This window comes from Pinus tabuliformis, chromosome 5_2 (assembly GCF_031772625.1).
Source record: "Pinus tabuliformis cultivar Carrire ecotype Pingquan chromosome 5_2, CPIR1, whole genome shotgun sequence".
NCBI lineage: Eukaryota > Viridiplantae > Streptophyta > Pinopsida > Pinales > Pinaceae > Pinus > Pinus tabuliformis.
Genome location: NC_142306.1, coordinates 164,973,506 through 164,991,238, shown reverse-complemented (window position 1 = coordinate 164,991,238; position 17,733 = coordinate 164,973,506).

The window sequence follows — 17,733 nt, the reverse complement described above, 5'->3', positions numbered from 1 at the left end:
CTAGAAGCCTTGGTTTGGTTTTGTTGTATTTGTTCCATGAGATCCCACATTCATGCTTGGAATATGGCATGGGTGTGACTGGCTGAAAGAGAGATTTGGTTCAGCATAGTCTATGGTTGGGTGGTACGTGGAAGTCCCAGATCTGGTTGCATTTTGCATATGTTAATAAGAGCTTCTTCCCTTGGTATATTCATGAGTAAAGGTACTTGATGTTATGTGGCTTTAATGGTTATTTCCTCATTGATATATCTCTAGTTATTTGTTGGTTATAAGCATGATAGTGATGATGTATGGCTCTCATCATGTTTTGATTTGGAAATGAATGAACAATGAATATGTGACCTAATAGATGATAATGCAATTAATGTGATAAGGCATCAACGCTTCTTAACGATTATCATATAAGAGACCCCTATGATCAATTTTGTTGTTTAAACTTGTAGAATGCATATTTATGACATGTTTGATGAAATGTCTGTCATGGCTAGTAGGGGTCCAGTCAAGTCTTTTATCAAGAATTTTCATTGGCATCATTGTCTCTATTTCTCTCTTCCTTTTTGTAAATTCCATGAAGTTCTGGGCAGTGACTGGGTCCTAGCCCTAGAATTTAGCCTTAAATATTGCAGTCGCTGGCATAACACTAGCTAAAAAAGTTTAAAATCGCACTTAGGCAAGCTCATGGGAGTGACTTGGACCCTCAATCTCTTGGAGGGATTGACTAGGGAGTGACGAAGGCTTTAATGCAACAAAATGTCAGTTTGTCTCAGAGGCTGGTCACCTAGATGGGTTGGAGGGGCCCTGGGGGTCCTGTTGCATGTGTAGAAGGTCATGTTGGCTATGTTCCGTCAGTTCCACTTCCTTAACTAATATATAGGGAGTTGAATCATGTCACAGTAACTATTCGTCACATGTTTACCCCGGTTGGCTGGTTCCTTGGGTAGATGTGGGAGGAGGATGTTACAATAATACAATAATCACTCAATATCTAGGGCCTAATAAGGAGTTTTATGGTTAACATTGGGCTTATATAGGACTTAACATGCCCCTCCCCTTCAAACAAGTGTTGTCCTCAACACTTAACTATACACAGGTTTTTCAACATGAGCCACTCATCTTCCCATGTTGCTTCTTCCACTGGTAGGTTCTTTCATTTGATGAGGTACTCACTAATTTCCTAATTTCTCAACTACTTAATCCTTGTTTCGAAGATTTTTTATGGTTCTAGTATGATTTTCTCTTCTTCATTAATCTCTGATCAAATAATTTGGACTGATATGTTGTCATTGATTTCCTTCTTTAAGCAAGAAACATGGAAGACTAGATGTATACATGAAGATGGAGGAAACTCCAATTTGTAAGCCATACTTCCAATCCTTTGCAACACTTTATAAAAGCCATAATACCTCGGTGCTAATTTATTGTCCTTATTTTGTTGTTTGGGGGACATTTGTTTATATGGGTGTAGTCTCACAAATACTCAGTACCCCACTTCAATTCCCCTTTCACTGTGATGTTAATTTACTTATTATCTCATTCTATTTTATGCTACAACCAAGTTGTCCTTCAATAGTTTGAGAACCTCTTGTTGGTTCCTTATGTGGTCCTCTACTACTTGAGCCTTTATAGACCCTTTCAAGGGTGATGGGATGGATAGAGGATGATATCCATAAAGTGCCATAAATGGTGACATTTTTTATGAAGTATGGAAATATGTGTTGTACCACCATTATGCCAAAGGAAACCATTTGACCCGTTGTGTCTATTTATCAAATGGAAAGCAACATAGATATCCTTTTAAAAATTATTTACAATCTCAATTTCCCATCAGATTAAGGATGGTGAGATGAGCTATGGGCCAATTAAGTACCCAAATAAGAAAATAATTTAGTTTAACAGTTTCCAATGAAAATTGGATCTCTATCAATACAATTATCTTCATGATAATTGTATTGAAGGAGAGGGGCATGTTGGGTCCCTATAATACTAGTGATTACCCCATTACTATTGTAGCTATACCCCTTATTTATATTGTTGTGCCCCTATTACCCCCATATTGTTATTTCTGTGCCCCATAGAATCCCTCTATTGTTATTTTTGTGGCTTTATATTATTATTGTTAGGTCGGCTGGATTATATTGTGACTCCTTAGACTCCTATATATAGAAAGGAGGTTTTGTCATTTGAATCATCCAAGAATTGTTCATTTATGTAATGTAAAGGAGGTTGTCCCCTCGAAGAGGCTGAATTATAAGGCGTTGATCTATCTTTTCTATCTTTTCTTGAGCTAGTTTCATAACAGCGATACACGTCAGTGTTGCAAATGAATAACATGTTTGTGATCTCCGATAGGAGGAAGACCCTTAAGCATCTCTCTAAATACCTTGGAATAATTTTTGATAACTTTTTGGAGATCCATAAAAGCAGGGGATATAGATGTTTGAATATCCAATGAACATAATTGTCCAATTACACCTTGGTATTCCTTTTCTATCAACATTTTCGTGCTATTAAAGCTTATCACTTTATTGGGCTTCCATTGGATACGTCTAATGTCAATCTCCTTGCCTTCTAAGGAAAATATCATGAAAATATCTTGAAAATTAAGGGCCATTGTTCTCAATGATTATAACCATTGGACCCCTAATGCAACATTAGCACCACCCGTTTGGATTGCAATGATGGGAATATCTAACAAATACTCCCCCATATTTAGCTTAATACTAGGGCACTTCCCTGAACAATTTATGGTACCCCCATTTGCAATCACTACTTGAAATTTTAGTGCTAGTTACATAAAGTAATTAAGAAGTTTTTGTTGTTTTTTCTACAGTAAACACAATAGAAACTAATCTTCTGATATGATAATTACTACCTAATAATCTTCAGACAATTTATATTATGCCACCGATATTATTGAGCAATTATACACAAAATATTTCAACAGTAATGCAATAAAAATAACAAGATTATAGAGAGACAACCATGCACGATAGAGACAATAAAAGTTTCCCTAGGGAATCCAAACTTGGGAGAAAACCCAACGACTCTTCTCCCAGGAGAAATTCTTCTTCAGCAAGGTTTACATAAAATGTCTAGAAATCTATGCCAAAAACCAAGTCCAAACTTTAGTCACTTCATCCTTTTTCTACTCCCATTAATGTCTTCTATAGAAGAGAGATGATGATAAGTGAGTGATTGAATGAAGTGTCACATCATGTGTATATATACAAGTTGAATGGGTGCATTTACCCCAATGGACACACCCTTTCATGGTGGGGCTGACTTGTCCCTTTTAAGCCTACATGAAACCCCCAAAAAAATCATTTTAATTTAATTTCCATAATTTTTCTAGGTTGATTTTGGAGGCCTCTTGGCATGTAGGAATACCTCCAAATTCTACACAAAAATCAACACTCCCTCTTAGCGAGGGAGGTATTCTCCTTGGTTGCGAAAATTTTTCTTTTAGCTGGAATTTCTCCTTCCTTAAGAAAATTTTATGAACTTGTCATGTTGATGCACGTTTATAAATAACTCCATCCCAGAGTAGGAAATGTAAGTATCCATGGTTTTTTGCCAAAGTCCCATGTGGATCCTTATGAAAATGTATCAATCTCCTAAGGTCAAAGTCCTTTACAACCTAGCCAAGGTTTTCTAGTAGCCAAGTCCTTTTGGCTTATCAAGAGAGAATTTACCTTTGGACCATTTACCTTTTTGGTCAAAGTCCTTTATGACCTAGTCAAGTCCTTTTGGCTTCAAATGTGAATTACATCTATCTCCTTTGGTCGACCTAGCCAAGTCCTTCTGGCTTATAAGGGGCTCTATCTAATCCTATAATTTCCCTGGGTCGTTCACCTATAGTCGACCTAGTCAAGTCCTTCTAGCTTCCCAGGTGAATGTATGTTAGATCCTGATACTACTAGTGTAACCCCTTATTATTATTAGTACAACCCCCTTTTTATATTGTTGTGCCCAGATAGTACCCATATTGTTATTATTGTACCCCATAGAAGCGCAGTATTGTTATTATTGTGCCCTTACATTATTATTGTTATGTTGGCTCTGATTATATTATGACCCCTTAGACTCCTATATATAGAAAGGAGGTTTTGTCATTTGTATCATCTAAGAATTGTTCATTTGTGTAATGTAAAGGAGGTTGCCCCCTCGAAGAGACTTATTTCTAAGGTGTTGATCTATCTTTTCTATTTTTTTGTGAGCTGGTTTCATAACATTTGGTATCAGAGCTTGGATTCTAGGGTTTCGTTGCTCCAAACAGGTCATCGTGGAATTTTTGCTATAACTTTTTTCTGCGACGTTTCAGACGCTAAAAAAACACCCATTTGAGACGACATTGCGCTGAACCTCAGGTCCGAATTTTAGATCTTGTATCGCTATATTTTCGGATATCTAATATGAGAAGTTAGGGTTTTTTCAAGCTCCGGAATTTCATCTCAAACAAGTCATCGTGACATTTTCGCTATAATTGTTTTTCTACGAAGTTTCAGACTCTCAAATTAAAACCCATTTGAGCCGAAAACTTGGTGAAGCTCGGGCCCACATTTTAGATCTTGTTTCTCTATATTTTCAGAGATACAATCCAAGACATTTAGGGTTTCTGCAGGCTCTCGAATTACATTCTAAACAGGTGACCTTGGGAAATTCGTCATAACTTTCTCTCTGAGGATCATATTGAAATTTCGTAAGAAGTTATAGAAAGAGGATGAAATGTAGTTTTTTGTGTATCACGTTTAGGTCCTAAGGTCAAAACAGTGACACGTGACACTTTGTACAAGTTCGCTCTTATGAAAAGGTATATAATCAGGTCATCTTGGGAGATTGTGCATAACTCTTTCTTGGAGAATCTAATTTCGATCATAATGGTGGCATTGGAAAGAGGATGCAAAGGGCTACCACAGGTCACAATTTCAGAACTGGGAGATCCGAAATTAAAGAGTTACAGTTGTTTCAAGATTGAGCTCCTAAAATCAAGAAAAGGTGATATGAGGAAGTTTGATGGCAAGGATCCGGTAAATTGAATACTACAGATGGAGCAATATTTTGATCGACATGAGGTGCAACTATTACAAAAGGTACGTATTGCATATTTATATTTAGAACCGAACCAATTTTTATGATATGAAGGGCTTAGTTCTTGTAAACCACTTGTCACGTGGTCAATTTTCATGGAGGAAATGATAGCACATTATGAGGATACAAAGAGAAACACTTTCTTTAGCCAATTGATAAATATAAAACAAAAGGGTTCAAGGGCAGAGCACATTGAGGACTTTCAAAAATTCAATATAAGGGTAAATGATATTCTAGAGAAGCTAAGGATTGATGTCTTCATAGGGACTTTAAAGGATAACATTCAACATGAGGTTCGTCTTTAGGAACTTGATTCATTGGAGAAGGCATTCAGGTTGGCAAGAAAAAATGAAAGTGAAATTATGGAAACATGGAATCTCACCACTCATGACTATAATTATGGAAGTGGCTTTTCTCCTAGCCTTCCACAACCTACAAGGTTTACACCACAACAATTGGAAGAAAAAGAAGAAAAAGGGCTTTGTTACAATTGTGATAGCAAATACACTAAAGGTCATAAGTGTGCCGAGAAAAAAATATTTTACATAGATTATGAAGAGGAGGAAGAAAAGGATCAAGAAACATCAAAAGAAGAGGATATACACCAAGAACCAACCCCAGAGAAAGAAGAAATGAATCCGACCATATCTTGTAATGCATCGGAAGAAATTACCACTCCTCAAATTCTCAAGATAGAAGGACATATCAAGAAGAAAAAGATTCAATCAATGAAATACCACATCGAGCATCAACAAGTTCTCCAACTTTTAAAGGATAATGCCACTTTTATGCAGAATCAAATGAAACAACAGGAAGATCAACATCGCAGTGAAAGAAGTTTTGATGTAGGCGATTGGGTATTTTTACAACTACATCTCAAGCAAGCTATTTATGAGAAGGAAATGTTGGCAATACTACATGCACTTAAGAAATGGCGACCTTACCTAATGGGAAGACACTTCAAGGTGAAAATGGATCATGATAATCTTAAATACTTTTTAGAACAAAGATTATCTTTAGAAGAATAGAAAAATTGGGTCACAAATATGTTGGGTTATGACTTTGAAATCATCTACGAAAAAGGGAAGAAAAATGTTGTTGCAGATGCACTCTCAAGAAACGATGAGGATGTGGAAGCATTTTTTTTGTTATTTCTATTATCCAACCAGATTGGATAGACGAAGTAAGGGATGAATGGAAGAAGGACGAAGAAGTTTGGCCGCTCATTATAAAGTTTTAGAAGATCCTAGTTCAAACAATATTGCCAGAACTTGACGAGGAAGGAAAAATCATATTGGAACCTGGAGCAGTCATAGAAACAAGAACCCAACAACTACGGAATCGATCAATTTCAGATTATCTCATCAAGTGGAAGAACTTACCCGCTAAAGATTCCACATGGGAGGACAAGAATTTTATACAGAAGTATCAAGAACTATTCAAGCGTTGAGGACAACACTTTTTGAAGGAGAGGGGCATGTTAGATCCCAATACTACTAGTGTAACCCCTTATTGTTATTAGTACAACCCCCTTATTATATTGTTGTGCCCATGTAGTCCCCATATTGTTATTATTGTACCCCATAGAAGCCCACTATTGTTATTATTGTGCCCTTACATTATTATTGTTATGTCGGCTCTGATATATTATGACCCCTTAGACTCCTATATATAGAAAGGAGGTCTTGTCATTTGTATCATCTAAGAATTGTTCATTTGTGTAATGTAAAGGAGGTTGCCCCCTTGAAGAGACTTATTTCTAAGGTGTTGATCTATATTTTCTATCTTTTTGTGAGCTGGTTTCATAAAAATGTATCCATATAATTGCCTTGGGCCATTCACCTTTTTGGTCAAATTCCTTTATGACCTAGCTAAGTCCTTCTGGATTCAAAGGTGAATGTATCCATCTCCCTTGGTCAAATTTATTTATGACCCAACCAAAGTCCTTTATGGCTTCAGGAGATGGTCAACCCAATCCTACAAAGACCTCATCATTCCCTTCTAATGAGGGAGACATTCAACATCATACTAAGCTCGTCTTTGAAGTATGTCCACAATTTTATCATATACAGATATTTACTACAACACTCTTTCTCCTTTTTGTATCATGTCTCGAATGAAGTGGCTTGGCCATGTCCTTTTGGCTTCTGAAGTAGGTCTTCCATTGGTAGTCTTAATTGCTCTCTTTGTCACAAAAGCAAATCCTCCTGCTAGTGTTTCTCTCTCTATGTCACTTAATAAATTCCTTCTACCACTGTTGCTCCCTCTTACACGTGAGTAAGTCCTTCTGCCAATGTTTCTCCCTCCTACTAAGAGAACCCTCTTGTAGTAAATCTTGCTTTGTTTTTCTCGATAATGCTATTTACAGCCAGAATCATTGCCTTGGAAACCTTCACGATGTACTTGCAAACTTCATTTAGGAGGTCATGGAAGAAACAATTATATCCAAACAAATATAAAGACAAGAGGCTCACTGTGAAAAATAACAATAATCAAGGGAGTTAGATATGAAGTACTTATCTCTTGATTAAGGAAAAAATTGTAGAGGTTTGTAGGAAATTGTCAATTCCTTCTTGATCCTTGACTCCTCAATGAAATCAAGCGTGGATTTCTTTGTTTCTTCCTCCTATGGATTAGGCTTAGCAAACCATACATTGAACTATCTAACCATGCCAAGTGTGCATCACACCAACTCCACTTCCATTCAACACTCCAAGTCTTGCTCTAGGGTTTCATCCCACAAAACCTAAGACTTGCAACTCTTGTACCAGATTGTCCTTTGCCTCCAATGCTCCCACAAATATCAGTTTCTTTTGATCACTATCAACTTGTTTCTCACCTAGCAGACTCCTTGATCCTATTCTTAGGATTGAGCTTATCCCTATAGCCCACACACTCCTGAGAGAAAACAACAATGGTGGGAAGAATATGTGTCCCACCATTATGTGGTTCAACAAATTTACAAGGCTTGCATGACCCTCAATAGCCAACAACCTCACTGAGTCTTGATTATCACGAGTGAGATATTGAAACCATGCGATGCTATCTGTCCTGAGGTGTTGTGGCTCAATTGTTGTAGAAAATTTCCCCAAATTTGATGCAAAAAATCTTCTAACCATTGGCATTTCATCTAGGTAAAGTTGATGATATAAGATTAGTTTGTTGAAACTGCAAGGGTTACCCATGGAGACGAGGACCTGGGTTAGGGTCTATTGCGGAAGATAGAGACATAATTTGGCTCATAGAAACACATGAGCATGAAGGGTGCAAGACACCTTTGTTTGAAGGGTATTGGGAGATGGCAATGTGGAACAATGCAGTAGGGAATGGAAAACGACAAGGGGGTATCATGGTATTAGTGAGATAAAATTAAGTTCATTTCATTCAGCTAGAAAATGAAGACTCAAATAAACAATTCATTTGGTTTAAAATATCAGAAAATGGAAATCACATCATAATTACAGCATGCTATTTTGCGTCGCAAGTTTAAAAAATATACAAAAGTAGAGGGCTTGACCAGAAAGATACCTTTGCAGCCCTAAAAGCATATATTGCAACATATTCTCAGCTAGGTGAAGTCCTTATAGTGGGTGATTTCAATGCTAGGACTACAAGTGAGCAAGCTAGCATTCTTTATTGTAAAGAAGACTGCGACCCTATCTGGCTTACAAAAGAGAGTAGTCATTAGTGGGAAAGAATTTCAAAGGACAAAGGCTACAATCCCTTTGGTGAACAATTGCTTACTCTACATGGGGCTTTTGATTTAGTCGTTTGTAATGGTTTGACTAGATGGGAAAACTCTGGTAATTTCACTTGAAATACTTACAATGGAGCAACTGTAGCGGATTATGTAATTTTCTTGCATAGTTTGTGTGAGAAAATGAAGGAAGTTTTGACTGGAGATCAGATTTGGGATTTAAAATCAAATCAAAATCCAATTTGTTTAAGTTTCTCTTGGACCAAAAAGAAGCAGTTAGGGTCAAAAACTCAGTGTGTTCAACAAAACCTCCCAAAGTGCAGAATTCTTTTGACTCCATAAAATTGCAATACATTCAAAATAATGCTAGAGAGGCTTTTCGAGAAGGGAAAAATCTCATTTCACGAACTTCATAGTCACGAATTAACACATTTAATTCAAAGCACACTTGAAAAGTGAAAAAGAGCAAAAATTAAGAAGTCTGAAACAAATTTCTTTCCGGTTAATGCTTGGTTTGATGAGGAATGCAAAAAGGCAAGGAGAATGTGGAAAGAGTCAAACAAGGATAACAAAAATCTCAAAGCTTACAAGCAAATATTAAGAAAGAAAAATGACGATTTCATGGTTTCGAAGGGAGAAGAACTAACCATCCTTGGTAAAAATAACCCCAAATTATTCTAGAAGGAGCTCCAATTGAGAAAGGTGCAAAGTGAAAACAATATTACAACTTCTAAATGGTTCGACTATGCAAGACAACTTTATGAGCAGGATCCCAAGGTTTCCCCTCCCTGGGTCAACACTAATACAAAACTCTTCACGGTGCAAGAGGTGGAGATAGGTATCAAGAAGTTGGGTGTTGGAAAAGGAAAAGACTTATCTGAACTCCAAGCAGAGTATCTAAAGTGTTGCTTAAAAATTCTTGCACCTCACATCACAAAATTTTTCAACAACATCATACAATAGGGGTTCCCCACAGATTGGACAACTAGTGTGGCAATACCTCTTTTCAAGAGTGGTGATGTCAATAATCCCTCCAATTATAGGACCATAATGATAAAACCCTTGTTTGCAAAGTTATTTGGAAGCATGTTAGAAAATAAAATCAGCAAGTGAGCAGAAGAAAGAGATAAACATGCTAAAGGGAAAGCATTTTTTAGACCTAAACATTCCACAGTTGATCATGGTATAACTTTAAGGCACACCATTGAAAAATTTTGGGATAAAAAGGAAGAAATCTTTTGTCGCTTTCTTGATTTCAGAAAAGTCTTTGACACGGTTCCTAGGGATAAGATTTGGCACAAAATGGAGGAACTCGAGATTCCTAGGCATTTGAGAGCAGTTGTGCATAGGCTATATGAAGAAGTGAAAGTCAAAATTAGAACTTCAGCAGGCATTTCTGAAAGTTTTAGAAGCGATATCGGTGTCAAGCAAGGTTGCCCATTGTTTCCTACCCTTTTTGGTTTATATATCGACAAGCTTGAAGAGTGGCTAAATTCAGAAAGGGGTGATGATATCCATTTGGGAAAGTTCGTTATAAGGCTTCTTTTGTACACAAATGATCTTATTCTATTTGCTAAATCTGCTCTTGGTTTGCAAGAGCACTTACTTTCCCTTGAAAATTTTTGTAGAAGGGTGGGGATACAAGTCAATATTAGAAAAATGAAAGTAGTGATTTTCTCTATCAAAAGAAAGAATAACCAACATAAGTTTTACTTTGAAGGCAACATATTGGAAGAAGTTACAGATTACAAATACCTCATAATTGACTTCAACATAAATCTAAGATGGGATGACTATAGAAAGAAAATAACTTTGGGGGGTTGGAAAGCATTTTATGCTTTTCAAAACATGTGTAAAGAGGCAGAGTTATGGGACTGGAAAACCACTCTAACTCTTTTTGGGCTTTTGGTGATTCTGGTGATTCTCTATGGTTGTGAACTGTGGGCCAGCAATACATCCGAGATGTAGTGGAAAAAAATTGAGAAAATTCAGAAGCGCTTGATTACAAACAAATTCAAAATTAAAAGGGCAGTTCCTTATGCTATCGTGTTAAGTGAAATAGGGGTTGCTCCTATTGAAGCAATTGCTATGGTGCAATTCATAAGGTATTTAAAAAAAAAACTGAGCAAGTGGAAGAGGGAAAATGGCCTAAGGTTGTGTTTAATGACATATTGTGCAAAAGAAAGAAGACGGATGCGACAAAATAACAAATGGCTTAGTAAATGGGGTATTTGCTTCAGCATGTGTCCCACAAACAGTAAAGAGATAAATTTTTTTGTTATGGATAAGTTCCACAAACGTACTTGGGAGAAGGAGCTAGGGAGAAATAATAAGTACCATATTAAAGAGTTTAATCCCAGTCATAATCATCAACAAAAAGTGTACACAGGTGCCAATATTTCTTAGAAAGCCAAAATTCTTATTGCTCAATTAAGGACTAATTCTCAACAACTCCGTTCTGAAACAAGGCGCTGGAAAATACCAAAAGAAGTGTGAGAGGAAAGAGTATGTATTGTTTGCTCTTCTGGAAAAGTGGAAACAAAAAGCATTTCATTTTAAAATGTGAGGCCTTCAAAGACAACAGAGTTTGGCAGCTAGCTCTTGGGATAATCTATTTAGCGAGGGGTTTGTCGAGAAGTTGGGAGCGTTTATTGTGAGACTTCACAGGAACAGGGCCGAATACAAGAACTAGATGGAGAAGCAATTTGTCCCATAGGCTATTTTTAACCTCGTAGACATTAGAATAATTTCATTTCATTTCATATATAAAACAAAATTTTGCTTTCAAAAATTATGGTCCCCTTGGGTGACAATATGGAATAAAACACGTGTTGTAAACCATTCACCTGCAACAATTTTGTCCTTATGTTTCTCTAAAATCCTTCCTTCGCACAATTCTTATAGTAACATATGTCATTGACTCCCATGGATAGTTTTTGGCTTCAGTGTAAATACAACCGACAATAATACTCTTTGGCCGATGCTCAATCAAAACCTCAAGGAAAGCCCGGTAGCAATGACTGAATGCATTTTTTGTAGCAGTATGGTATTTTAAAGCAAATTTTAAACCAATTGTGTGTATCATTCTCCTCTTAGCAAGCAGATCATATGCATTGGTGACTTCAGTGGTTTTTGTTTGACAACCACCTAGTGTTAGGCACTCTTCCGTAAGGCTTGGACTAACAACTTGATGTAAACCTGTGTTGCTCCCTTATTGGTGGAATTTACCATAGTGTATACTTCCAGATGCCAAGGATGGTCACATCAAATATAAACCTTGGAATTAATCTCTAGATCAATTAGAAATCTACAAGTAGTACCGTTGACACCATTTTCTGTCGGTGAAACAGATGTTAGAGGGTAGGGAGAGATAGAACGAAAAATGAAGCATCTTCGGATCCATCAATAAACGTAGATTGATGTTGTTCTGCATCAATCCAGCGGGGCACATGCTCTACCTTGACCACATAATCTTCATCTCTATTCCATCATCGCTTATAGGAGAACCACTACGCATATTTCTCGTGTTGATGTTGGTATCAACACCACTTCAAAAACCAAATCAGTCATGATTTCATTCCATACATCGCACATGCTTAAACTCAACACATCGTATCAATTCATGGTCCACGCAGGTAACACATGTCAAATACACCATTGTGACAACCAAGAAATGCATCCAAGTCTCCCTTGCCTATTTCTGCTACTTTCTATAGCAACATACTCCACTAAAACATCATCCGTGTAGCTGCTCATGAATTTTGCGAGTTTCAACTTGACAACTCTTTTTCCAAGACACTAATATAGATGCAAGATGATCTTAAATGTTTGCGATTGAAGGTTCTAGAAGTTATCCACCAAATTAGTTACTCCAAAACAATGATTATTATGTCATTGCTTATGCAGTGACATTTATGATCGGTTCCAAGCTATTATTTTGGGTGATTTCAGCCCGCCGTTGCATTCTGGCTATGGGTTTCGAGGGTAGACGTCACTCTGCATGTCTGATACAACGAATGGAGAGACAGTACAAAGAGACTGGGTGGAGTGAAAAGACGTGGACATTCTCTGTCGATGGGCAACCTAGGTTTTTCGACGGGTAAGGTTTGCGAGTGATTACTCTATTTATGAATGACATATGTATTAAATACTCAAGCATCTGGAGTACATATCCTAGTAGATCCACACAGATTTAACTCAGTGTTAAATGATCAAATCACTCCAATTGTTAAACCACTCAATTTCATCGTCACTACAAAACCTAAACCAACATGTTGTATAATTTTATAGAATTAGTTTTTTATTATATAATGTCGAGTTAAATTATATATAAAAATAAATAACTAATAGTAATAATAATAATGTTTTAATTTTCCTAAAATTTTAAATAATAAATATTAATAATATATTTATATTTATTTTTTATTAATAATATAATAGTAATTTATGCTTGGCATGGGAACCCACTGCCCATCCATAAATAGAAAACGTTGTTAGTCGGTGTCCTTGTATACATATTTGTTCTGCGCTTTGCTTCGAACAAAAAAGCCCCTAAGCAATATGCTCGAAACAGTCTAACAAGTCGACGGTTCTTCCTGGACTAGAAGAGTGTCGAAGGAGCCAAGAAACATAAAACGCTACTGCAAGGTATGATAAGCAACGTTGACGTCTCTGTGTGTTTGGCTTCGTCCTGTGATGCCTCATTTTTGAATGGTTTATGCTGCCGAGTTGTTACAGAGTATGTTTTCAACCCTTACACTCTAGCCTTTGGAAGTCCTTTTCCAAGCCAAATTTTCTAGAGTTGATTCTATTATAGCACATAGATGTCTTTTGTGCATTGGCGTTGCACTTGAGTTTTAAGATTATTTTCAATTTTTAGCATATTCATAATATTTTCTTCTCATCGGAAGCATTCCAAATGCCTTAAACTTTTCTTGTTTATTTATAAAAAATTGTTACCAATATTTCCATCGCAGCTTTTAGGTTGTATGCATACATCCCATCCTTTCCGAGTTTCTTACGGGTGTGCGCTGTGCTCCTCATCTCGACACTTTCAGATCGATTCTCTCCAAGATATTAATGTGTTTAACGAAGAATTCTCGTAGCATTTTGATAATGTTTGACAGGTTTTTGAAGATCTACTGCCAGTAAGATTTGAGCTTTCAAGTATTTTTGTTTGGCTTGAAATTTTACCCACGGTCGAGCTTTGTAAGAGTTTTTGAGCCTTTGGTTTCTTGAGGGGGTTTTGAACAGTTGTCTTCCTGGTGATCTTTAGATTTTCATATGTGAAATATGGATTGAGATTGCTTTTGCAAAACTTTTCAATCTTGTTAAAATAAAGGTATTAGAAGTTTTGTTGACGGTAAATAATAGTTCAAGTCTTTCGGTGTTTATCTAGATCTATAGGATTTAGCCACATCTAAGCGTTGTTCGTTTTATTTTATTTCTCTATTTCGAGGGTGATTATTTTTTTCCTGAGTAAGACTAATTCTATTAATAAAGAAAGAGAAATATTTACATTGTGAGATCTAGGATTTAGCCACATCTAAGCGTTGTTCGTTTTATTTTATTTCTCTATTTCCAGGTTGATTATTTTTTTCCTGAGTAAGACTAATTCTATTAATAAAGAGGATAAATATTTACATTGTGACCGAAGTCAGTACACTGCTCTGATAGGAGGCAGAATTTCCAGGAAAAAACAGGTAAGAAAACCAAGTTCAGAACCCACGCAGGGGATCGGGTTGATACTCTTCTGGATCTTCATAGTGAACAAAACAACAAAAAAACATAGGAAATCCACAGTAGAGTTAACATAGTAAACTTGCCCAATGATAGCCATGGCATAACCAAAAAACTGTCGCCAGCAAGAGCATGCTAATCAGCTTGTGGTTCTTCCACAACTCGGCACCATCCGAATTCTGGCTCACCCATAGCTGGAGCAGCGATCTGATCAGAGGGTCCGGGATCGACAGGCAGCATCTCCGCATCCTGAGTGCTGCAACCTGGAGCATTCTGAACATGCTGCGGCGCCATACCAATTCCAAGCTGAATCGAAGGAGAAGGACCAGAGACTGCCCCGGAGCCTCCCGGATGAGAGTCTGAGTCCTCCATCTGAGTGGTCTCATAGAAAACCACTGTTATGTGGGCCGTTATCCGAGGCCGATGCAGGGAACTGTTGAAGGAGAAAATTGCAGAGCCGGTCGAGGAAGGAGGCCCACGGTAGTGACTGGAGGCACGACGCCGCCCTCTCCCGCTTCGAGTGCCTGGGTAACGACCAGTAAACAATTCACTGGAGGGGGCAGGCGAATCCGAAGACGAGCCTGTCGGAGCGCGCCGGGGTTGGCCTCTACGGCACCCCATACGTTGACGAAGTCGAGCCATCTTTGAGGGAGCGTTAGAACAGTTGCAGACAGGCTGAGCAATTGACCCGAGACAAAGACAATGGCGAGCGGAACAACAAAGACGCGGAGACCCGGGAGAGAACCTACGAAATCCTATCGCAAGCGGGAACCAATTGAGCACAGAGCGAAAAATTCCAGAGTGAGAACGAGCAACCTTTGAATTGTCAGGACCAATCTTCCACCCCCCAGTATCTGAGACCAGGCCTAAGACCAAACGTTTGAACGAGGGGACAGAGGCTGAGAGGGAACTACTCAGAAACCACCCGCCAAAACCAAAGGCAAGAACTGAGACCCGGTGATGATAAACTGACACGAAAACCGCCAGACTATAGTCCAAAACCCCCCAGAGGAGAGAGAGGAACAACAGGAGCTGCCCCTGGATGGCCGAGTTAAGCTTCCGCGTCAAGGGCCAAGAGACTTCAGAGAGAACCGTAATTTGAGCCGAAGCGAGGGGATGAGCCCAAAGAGACAACTCGCAAGGCATCAACGCAAACTCAGAGCAGTGCCTCGCCTTATACTTGCCAGACCTTTCTCGAAAAACCACTTCCATTACTACTGCATTGATGATCGCCGTCATCTCTTGCAGGTTGTAGCGTGTGGAGGGAGGAGCCGTTGCAGAGGACAGGAAGAATGAACCAGGGCCACCTGAAGGGGAGCTGTTGTAACTTGCCTTGCGCGCATGCCAAGCGCTCTCCCGTTTGCCAATATTTAACGCGGCGTACTGGGTGGGCAGGTGTCGAGCTGCCTCGCCCCACCCCAGTCTTTTCATATTGAATGCCACCTCAGTCACCCGCATCCGGGGATTTCTAGGTTGATTATTATTATGCATGCTACCCTGTAATATTTTCCAGCCTTTACTGGCTTCATTTGAAGAAGATTTTCTGAAATTTGTGAAAAGAATTTGAAAAATATTTTCTGAAATTTGTCAAAAAAACATTGAAGAATGTTTTATGAAATTCTTCAAAAAGATTTGATGAAGACTTTCTAAATTGTCATTTTTGAGATCTGCTAGGGATTCTGTGTATCATCCGTCATTTGATGTGAAGATGTTAGGTCCTTAACGTTTGGCAAAAGTAATGGTGTCCCTTATATTCTGGCTTACTAGTTCATCAGTAATAAAAGATCTGCAATTTGATATGCAGGTCTTGTTCATTGGCTTTATTAAAGGTTTAAGATGCATATCTATATTAAAACCCTCACTGACAAGACAATCACTTTGAAGTTGAGAGCTCTGACACCATCGAGGAAAGGATTACCTAGATCAGTAGAGGCTCATTTGCGCCGGTAAGCAGCTTGAGGACGGCCGAAACTTGGTGGACTACAACATCCAAAAATAATCGGAGTTGTTTTTAAAGAGACTTTTTGGAAGCTTTTTTGGTGGGTTTTTTCCGGTCAAAATCCGACGGCAATTTATTGAAATCACAAGTTTGATAGCTAGTTTCTGCACAATCAAAGAGTCCAAGGGGTTTTTCAGGGCGCTGAATCCAAATATGCAGTTAAAAAACCATTTTAAATTATACAAATCAAAATTTAACCTCAATTTTTTTCCGCCAGATTCCGTCACTGGAATCTCCAAAAAATCACACTAAAGACAACTTCGTAGATTGTGCATTTGATTCTCGGTTTGAGGGGAGGCATGCAGATATTTGTCAAAACCCTCACTGGAAAGACCGTTACTTTGGAAGTCGAGAGCTCTGACAGATGCACCGCACAGTGCCTGCAAAGTATATAAAACTAAAAAAAATTCATTTCAAAAATACACCTGCACAATACCTGCAAAGTATATAAAACTAAAAAAAATCGTTTCAAAGATGCACCTGCACAATATATGAAATTTAAAAAGTAATTGTCGTGACAACTATTTAACGTAGGTTCATGGTAGTATATATGATAGTTTGGTGATGTTACAAAACATGTTGAATTCAGATATTTATACTCTTCGTTCGCATAAATTAAAATGTTATCCACACATTTTGCAGCTCTTGTATTTTGTTTTTTTAATACACATTGGGAATGATGACGTGGTCCAGGCCAATGGAATATTAGTGAAATGTGCAATTTTAAAACTATTACAAGATTGAAGAATTAATCTTATTGATGAATTGGACCGCTCAAGGGTGAGGAGTTCCACGTGGAGACTGTTTTTAGTAGAAGGCTTTCCATGAATCATGTTACAATACAATATATTTATATTGTTCACACATCTGGGGAAGTTAGAACAAGTCTCTAAGAAGTAGGAATTAATGCCTAATCTAAGGCTATAGTGAACCGATCATCTTACAATAAAAAATATATATAGTGTTAACACATCTAGGGAAGTTAGAACAACTGCCTAAGAAGTAGGAACTAAATCCTAATCTAAAGCTCTAGTGAAACAAATCTCTCCAGATTTACATATTCTCCATTATCTTCAACAATCCCCCTTAATGGAAAAAGGGATTCACAAGTATTTCTAACATTTCCCTAAACAATTCAAACTTGATTTTACTAAGAGACTTAATAAATATATTGGCTATATTATCACATGAATTATAGTATTCAACACAT